Source organism: Coenobita brevimanus, chromosome 27 (assembly GCF_032717465.1).
Source record: "Coenobita brevimanus isolate Jiangsu-jjx chromosome 27, ASM3271746v2, whole genome shotgun sequence".
Taxonomy (NCBI): Eukaryota; Metazoa; Arthropoda; class Malacostraca; order Decapoda; family Coenobitidae; genus Coenobita; species Coenobita brevimanus.
Genome location: NC_136980.1, coordinates 23225524 through 23235178, shown reverse-complemented (window position 1 = coordinate 23235178; position 9655 = coordinate 23225524).

The window sequence follows — 9655 nt, the reverse complement described above, 5'->3', positions numbered from 1 at the left end:
CACCGATTATGCATGAAAATAACAGATCCATCTGGGGACGGGAAACCCTTTGCCCGTAAAGATAGCAGGAAGCGTTCCTCCACGATATGGACCTTTTGGTCAGCGGTAAATCCATCGATGCTTAACATGTCACCCAGGCCATATAGAGTCAGGTATCCCCAGATGTTACAGATAACGTGACCCGATTGTTCCTCCTCACAAATGTTGACCCTCTCGTATCTGCATGAGAAATATCTATTTACATTTTTTATTGTTCCAGCCATTAGACAGAATACTAGTTGATGATATGTCCCCCTGTCTATCCTTATATTATTTAGAACTGATCACAATTTTTTTTTTTTCACTAATGTCATTAAACAAAAAAAACAGAGGCGAAGACGACAAGGAATCATATTTTTTTCCAGGACAATCTGAACAGAATAAGACCAAAATAAGGGATCCTGATTATTTTAGACGCTTGGTCATATTGCCTTTAAAAAACTAGAGATCAAGGACGGAGGGGGATGCAGGCAGCGGAAGACAGTCTTATAATTGACCTGTTCCATTCATGAATGTCTGATTATTGGTTAATTATTGTAACAGAGAGGTGGACAGGAAACAGATGACTGCAACGAGGACAGAATCTGGAGGGCTTTTCATCAGTAGTAAAAATGGTCATATCATATACCTGGTGTTGTTTCTCCTCCAGCGGTGAATATTTCCATGCGAGGTGGATGAGAAACACTTCTCATCCGTGAAGATGACTTGCGACCAAAAGTCTAGGTTTTCAGGAGAGCAGCGTTAACCAAAGTCTAACCTCCCCGCTCTGTGCTGTTGTGTCAGGCATCCCTTCATTGCTGGAATTGTATGGTGTATATAAACGTCATACAACATTCGCCTGACATTCAGCACACACACCTCTAACTGAAGACTGTCCCTTATGGCCACCGCGTTCGTAAGAGGTGTTGCCTCTGCTGCTGCAACAATAGCAGCATCTTCAGCTTCGGTGTTTCTTCGAGGGGCTCCCGTCCTTTCTAACAAGAAAATATTTGCTATTACTAAATAAGACACAAATATAAATCAACGCCGAAAGTCCAGTTGGGAAAAACATTATGTATGGAAGTGAAGCTTGGACATTGTTGGACGGACAGAAGTCAAGAGTGAGAGCAGTGGAAATGAGTTATTTAAGAGGATCATGTGGAGTCACGTGGAGAGACAGATTGACAAATCAGGATGTGAAGGAGCGCTGTAGTGTGGATGTGATAGGAAGCGTTAGGAGAAACACACTGAGGTGCTTTGGCCATGTGGAGAGGATGGGGAGTGAGAGACTGACGAGAAGAGTGTATATGATTGAGGTGGAGGGGGGGGAGAGGGAAAGGGAGGCCAAAGATGAGATGGAGGGATGGAGTGGAGAGGTATATGAGAGAGTGGGGTGTGAGCAGGGAGCAGGGCAATGAAATGGAGGGGGACAGGGAGACATGGAAGCGATTTGTTTGTGGCCATCCCTTACGGGATTAAAGGGTCTGGCAATAGATAGATAGATAGAAAATAGTGTTACAACGGCAACATTGTTGTACTAAACAAATTGCTGCCTATAAAGCTAGTGGCGTAGCAAGACTAAATGCAGTTCAAGGCCTGATATCCTAGTTTCACCCCATCACTGCGTGGGACAGCCCTGTAAAAGCGATTGCTTGCTTGCGGTTCATGGCTTTGCTCGGCCAGACAGACCAGGGTTCCTAACAACAACATCAAGAGATGAGAATTGAAGTGTCGTTCTAGAATGAGTAGGACTGATTTGTATGTGACCATCATAAATCAAAATCCTGTCAGTTCCTTCCAGTACATACAAATATCCATTCCACTGAGATGCCTGGACACAATGCGTTTGAAATAACGGGACACTAAGCACTGGAAAAAGACATACTAAGACATTCAACAAATAACCAGTCGTATACAAGAAAGGCAGTTTACCAGTTAACTGTTGCATTATAGAGCGGGTGAGGGTGTGGCAAAGCTAGTGCTTCGTTTTCGTCATAACGGGAGAGAGATGCAAGCCAAGAATTCAGAGGAACAGTGGTGTGTGTGTGTGTGTGTGTGTGTGTGTGTGTGTGTGTGTGTGTGTGTGTGTGTGTGTGTGTAGACAGACAGTCAGACAGACAGGCAGAGGTCGAAGAGAGTTAGCTGAGTCAAGGAGACGAAAGAGTGTAATTCAGCCCACTATGTATTAAACCTGTAAAGTGTGTGTAATCCGCATACTTTGGTCTGACAAATCTGACGTGAATAAGCCCCATGAAACACAAAACAAAGCCTTAAGACTAAGTACAGTTTCTATCATAATCATAATTATTGATCACTTTCATGAAGATGCAAATATATTTTCAAAGATCATGTGAATATGAGACACAGTTAATTGCTTCAGCTCAATATCCATCCCACCTTGCAATTTCATGTTGCATCACCGCCAGCCAAAAGTAAACAAACGAACAATTGCCCAACACGACACAGAGTATCTCAGCAACATACCCCCTTCACACAGCAATACAAATCACAGATCATCGAACACTAGAAATCATATACCCCCTTCACCACCAAGCAATGCAAATCACAGATCATAGAACACTAGAAATCACATACCCCCTTCTCCACCCAACAATACAGATCACAGATTGTCCAACACTAGAAATCGCATACCCCTTTCTCCACCCAGCAATACAAATCACAGATCATCCAGCAGACACATACAGTGCATAAATACATAGCCATTGCCCACCACAGCCATGCAAACCCTTTAGCCAAACAGCATCTTTCGTGAACCACCACAAGACACATACGCCTCAGAAAATACTGTACCCTACCCAGAGAGACACGAGCACACATATACTCATTTTTTTTTTTTTTTTCTATTTAGGCGAAGATGCACTTGACAGGTTGGTGATGATTGGGTAAATGCAACGTGTCCGATTAACATCCTTGTATTTCAAAGAATTACCAGGTAGTATCAGATTTCGAGGTAATTATTTGAAATACAACGATGTTCTTCGGACATGTCGCATTCAGTCAGTCATCACCAACCTGTCAAATGCATCTTCGCCTCCGTAAAAAAAAGCTGAGTATAGTCAGACTACGACGTGGTCACCATGGTTCAATGCTACGGTACCGACACAAAATACAACTCACAAATAAGTTACTCTTCCCACACTGCAAGGCAGCCCTCCCCTCCCCCACACCGCAACACATTTATGCAGCACATGCACAACACTGTTGGAACACAGTCTTTCAATATAACCTCAACCAAAGACTTACAGAAGCGACCGGCAGAAGCTTCTGTTTTCCACTGGGATAGCAACGAGATGAATTTGGGGTTGCAACAACGACAACTACAACATCAAAACCGTCCACTTTCAAAGTCGAAATTACTTTCTCACCACCTTATCAAGATTCATTCTCTCTTCATGACCATACCAGCTATATATGTTATCAACAAGCTTCCTCACGCAAACAATTTTTTTAATCATAATATTCACTATTCAGCCTACGTCATGCATGCCACACACATTCCAAAACAGTCCCATTTCCAATGTCCTTACTCTGTGATTCTCGCCCTTATGCCAAACAAAGAGTTTCAAGTGATTACACACACACAACCACACAACTAGACACAGACACACTCACACCCAGACACACCGACACCAAGACACACACACACACACACACACACACACACACACACACACACAGTGGTAACGCTCTCGCTTGCCAACTGGCAGACGGGAGTTCGCGCCTCGCTCAGGTTGCGAAAAGTTTCACTGACGAAGTGGGTGGTTACTTTCCCCCTTGAGCAAGGGGACGGGTGTGTGCGTGTGTGAAGGTCACAGCCTTGCCCTTAGATCGGACTATATGAGCTCTCAGCTCCCTTCCGGGAGGGTAAAAGCTGACGATCACGACCATCAAGTGATCCTGACCGACCCGGTGAATTACACACACACACACACACACACACACACACAGAGTGTGGACAATGTATCACTTAACCAAAATTTGATATTTTGTGAAACACCAAGAAAAAGTTCAGCAAACAATGGCTGGGAAAGCATCAAGGAACATTTTACTGTATACTGTATGTAAATCATGTATTTACTAAGCCTGATGAATACTCAGGTGTGAGGTATGTGGACGTGAAAAAAGCAACAGAAGAAGCGAAGTGAACATCGGCCACCGTGCGTGCGCCGCCCACTGGCTCTGGCAGCCACTAGTAATTGTGAATGTAGTGTAGGGGATATCTGGCCACGGAAATACTGCATAACAATTTTTACTATTTTACATACCGTATGTTGCAGATACTATACATTAGTCACCTATACTACGTTAAAAAGTAAAATGGAAAAGTTGTTTATATACTCAGGATGCAATTTTGCCACCCTTCCAAAAACTGATGCTCGAGAAAGTTGCAACCCCCCCTTCCTTCCCCTTACTACGCCCCTCTATAGAGCTGTTTTCTCTGAAATCTTCCATAGGGACCGAAAACTAGTTTTAGTTTCTATTAGTAATGGAATATACAGTAATGGGGAGCTATTGTTCACAATTATTCATTATCAGTATTACACTTCAGTACTACAGAAGATTTATGACACGTTGGTCCTGAAGGTTGCCACTCTTCTCCCATCTCTTTATCCACTTCATCACAGTTTTTGTAGTGAGGCCAAGCTGATGCGTTATTGCCCTGATGAAAAGGCCATTATCACGTAGAGCGATAATTTGACCTCTAAGCACTAATTTGTCGTCTCGCCGATTCATGTCGACCTGGTGGGGCACGTGGAGGTACTGATTTCGCCTTTGAGCAGAGGATTACCAAAACATCTCGGTTGAACCCCCCCACCCCCAGAGAGAGAGAGAGAGAGAGAGGGAGAGAGAGACCAACGGTTATGTAGGGGAAACATCATGTAAGAAACTTCCTCGTAAATCATATTTCCATAATTCCTTAGACTCCACCAATCGTCTTCGTCTAGTTTTGAGTATCAATATGAGTTTTAGCTGTTCAGATATTCTTAAATGTTTGAATACCTTGAGTACATACAAATTATTTTGGGCTGCTTGGATATTCCTTGAAGCAGTAGAACTGTTCATAGATATTGAGCCAAGATGGTTAGCTGAAATACTGTCCATGTCTAAGGATTAAGACATGTGATAACTCACTACTGTCGGTTTCAGAGGCCATGTCGCATCGTTTTTTGAGAATAACGTAGTAAGTAACAGTTGGATCAGTATGATAGTTGGCCACAGTGTGTTTCATACCCTGCGCTAATTTTTGGCAGCATAGTGGAGTACGTAAATGAAATAATTAAGGCAATTGTCCTTGAGAAATGAGGCTGAATGTCAAAATAAAGGACAAGGATACGAACGATACTACGGAAACGTAGTACCTGCCACGTAAGTGACGTCAGTAGACAGGCTCCTCCCACCACCCACACGGGACACTCCCACCCCTACAATCTCCCTCCTTCCCTCCCTCCCTTTCTTCGAAACCATGGTCGAAACTTCAATCATTGGCACATTCTTTATAGCCTATATAATGATATATTATGTAATTGACGCATGCAATATGTGTTACTATAGTTGGTATATTTGTATTGATAGTGACACATAACAGAGCGAGAGTAGGGTAGAATGGGGCTGATAATGCCCGGCATGATAGGAGAGCATTGGTTCGGTAGAAGTGAGGAGTGGTGTAGTTTTGTGGTGGAATGGTGCGCCATGTATATAAGGTGTTATGTGGTCCTCATCAGCCATGGGTTAATTCTATTTTGTAATTGCTATCGATTATAGCTCAGAACTGTCGTATAATGTTTGATTTAAGCAGTATCGTAATCAAGTATTATCATAAAGCACCCAATATCATGATTACATCCCAGTCTACACCGATGCTGAGTGGGTTACTCAGCGTAGGCTTATTGTTATCTTTATGGCATATTGTGGACAGATTTCAGTAATACATCATTGTAAATGAAATGAAGCATATATGTAACGGGTGGACAAAAGAAACAAAATCAATTCATAAGTATTTTACTCCTCCTCACTATCCAGGAACAAGTCGTTCTCATCATCACTTTCGAGGTTAATGATGATGGGATCCACTCGTTCATGTATGTTGTCTGTGGCCCAGTACTCTTCTTCGAAGGCTTGGGAACGTCTGACCGCACTACCCCACACCTCTCCAGTTGCACACAGCCTCGCTTCCTCCAGCCTAGCTTGCAGGTCTGCTCGGGTGAAATGGTGTAGTGAGGAGCGTACGTGGCGTTTCAGGCACCCCCACACCTGCTCGATGGCGTTGAGCTCGGGATGAGCGGGTGGCAGCCTCACAACTTCATGGTCCCATGAGCGTATTATGTTGTCGACTTTGTACTGTGGCTCTGTCTTGTTTTGCTTTGAAATGAGGAGCAGTTCAGGCCGTGTGGCGTTTGGTGGGAAGGGTACATTGTGCTGCTCCAGCCATATTATAATATACGGTTTCTTCGTGGAGATGGTGGGACAGCGACTCTCCTTCGTCAGCTGGCTGTGATAAGGGGCATTATCCATGACCAGTACTGACGGCTCAGTCAATGACGGCAGGAGTTGCGATGTCAGCCAGTGGAGAAACAGCTCGCCGTTCATTTCCCCGTGGTAATCGCCACTAGTGTTCTTGGTAGGGAAGCATAGAAACGAATTATCGACAAAACCGTCGGCCGTCCCAGTTCCGACCACCACAAAGCGCTCTCCTTCCCCAGGCGGCACCTGACGGCTGTATTTGGTGCTGGTGACAGGTTGAGTGCCGTCTACCCACTCCATGCTGTGGCCCATCCTGGTGGTGAACCACGTCTCATCCAGGTACACCACCTGCCTGCCTTCCTGTCGGTGGCGTTTGAGTGCCCGGAGAGCACTGATTCGACAGCATACAACATCAAGGGACTCCTTCCTCACATACATCTTCTGCTGAGATGTCTTGTAGCGAAATCCCATGTTAAGGAGGAGTCGCCACACTGATGTATATGAGGTTCCCTCCGGGATGATGGCTGCCATCTTTAGGTCCTCTGTCAGGGTTGCTATGGTGAATGTTTCTCTAGCAGCAAATTTAGTGTGGATGTTGCAGCGAATGGCACCGATGGTAAAGTTGTCGAAGACGGGTGGGGTTGGTGGTGGTGGTGGTACAGTCGGTGTTCCAGGCTGACACTTGGTACTGCGCTGCACCATCTTCCGCACCGCATTCACTGTCATGCCCATGACTTCAGCAACACGGTGATACGGCCTATGGAGGAAGGCAGTTATGTATATCGGATGGGACACATAAAATTAAATACTGGTATTCAATTATATTAAGGTTTGATTTAATAATTAACAAAATATTTCTTCACATTTGGCTGCTTAATTAATTGTTATCTATTACATTATGGAGGCAATCGCATCATCACTATTTTGTATCTCTGGGGCTCGCCACTTTAGTGCTTTCAAGATAAGGGTTGCAGCAAAACACCATTATTGTTTGTCTGTGGCAAACAAAAATAATCATAGCCACTTGCCTATTCAAAGTAATCCGTAGTCCATTGTCTGCTTCCTCCCTGATGTAGAGTGAGTACAGTCGCAGCCTCGAGGAAAGTGTAGCATGTTCGCCATGATGAACACTGCTGGAGTCTTTTTTTTTTTTTTTTTGGCCATCACCCTGAAGGGGCATTAGGCCAGCAAGAATCGATAATCATGAAAGCCATAATAATGATATGAAATATTTGCATCTATTTCATACCAATATTAAGTTATTATTCATGATTATGAAACATAATAAGTAATAAAGAATACATCAGTATACATGGATAGTACCAGGACAAATACTTCCATCTATACATCATATGTAGACTCATTACTATTCTACTACAAAATAATCAAATACTTATCAAATTTATATATATATATATATATATATATATATATATATATATATATATATATATATATATATATATATAAAAAATCAAATTTACTGGCCCTGAACAAAAGGAAAAAAAAAATAAATACACATTTACATAAATGTAACCTCCTCCTGCGGTTCACAAATATATAAAAGTGTATTGACGTATTTACATATGTACAAAAACCATATCCCTATTAAAAAAAAAAAAAAAAAGATAATAAATAAGGAAACCACAACCAAGTTCATAAAATAAATCACAACTCTCTGAGTAATCTGGTCTCTTTCAGGAAAGTCATCAATTTATTAGTCACACCAACGTCCCCATCACCCAAGACAGAATCAAGTGTGAAAGGGAGCGTATTTGTCCTACAGTAGGCAGCCAGAGAGGTACGTTCCCTAGCATACCTACTGCAGGACAAAAGGATGTGACTAATAGATAACACCGCGTCACAGGTGGTACAACGCGGTGGAAATTGTCTGTTAATATATGGTAACATATGTGTTATTAGGGTGGAATTCATGCGGAGGCGGGCTAAAGCGACCTCCTCCCGTCTGTTTCCTCGAGAGGAACTGGACCAATCACATATGGTCCTTTTGACAGATGGAATTGCCAGGTCGGTCCACTGACTTTGCCACAGAAGATTAACTGATTTCTTTCCGAAAGAGAGACTAGACTGTAGCTCACGAGGAACGTCCCAAGTCTCCTCGAGTTCTACAGCTGATTTAGCTAGTATGTCAGCCTGCTCATTGCCGTAAATACCGCAATGACCAGGCACCCAGATCAGTGTTGCCATTAATGTATGCAGCTTATTGCACATGTATGCAGCTTATTGATAATGCGGCCCAGGACCTCATGTGAATCAGCCCTACATGAATGAATTGCCTGAAGGGCTGACTTAGAGTCCGAAAAAATGACAAAACTGTTGTGATCTGAACGCAAAGCAAAGTCTATAGCTTGATCTATGGCAAATAATTCAGCAGTGAATACAGACGTATGGGGGGGGCAAGCGAAAACGGATGCGGCACTCCGTAGACCACACACTCGCACCCACACATTCATCCATCTTAGAGCCATCGGTGTACAAGTGGAATGACGCTAGGTGTCTAATGAGGATCATCCGGAACAACTGTCATACCTCCACCTCCTGCGCCTTGTACTTTGCAACGGGGAGCCAGTCAGTGTTGAATGTGGTGGCAAGTGACTCCCAGGGCGCTATTTTTGACGTTAAAACCTGATCCCCATTAGAAAGGTCGTACCCTAACGCCTCACAGAGGAAGTGAAGCCTCACAGCCACTGGCTTGAGGGCCGCATACAGCAGGTATTCCCACTGTAGGAGGATCCGACAGGTCGGAAGGCCAAGTGAGCGTTTACGGTGGGTGGTGATACCGTAAGAAAATAACAGGTGGTCACGTCGTAGACGGAGGGGAGGCACATTAGCCTCCACTTCCAACTGCTCCACACGAGTACACCGAAGGGCTCCGAGACATATACGCAAGCATACGTTCTGAAGTACATCCAGTCTACGGAGGACGGCATCCGATGCCGACCCACACACCTGTGAGCCATAGTCAAGCTTAGAACGGATAAGGGACTTATACACCATCAATAAAGACGTTCTGTCTGCTCCCCACGATTTACCGGAAAGAAACTTAAGGACGTTTACTTTTTTACTACAAGAAGCAAGCAAATGATTAATGTGTGTTCTCCAACTGAGCCTACTGTCAAAATGTAGACCCAGG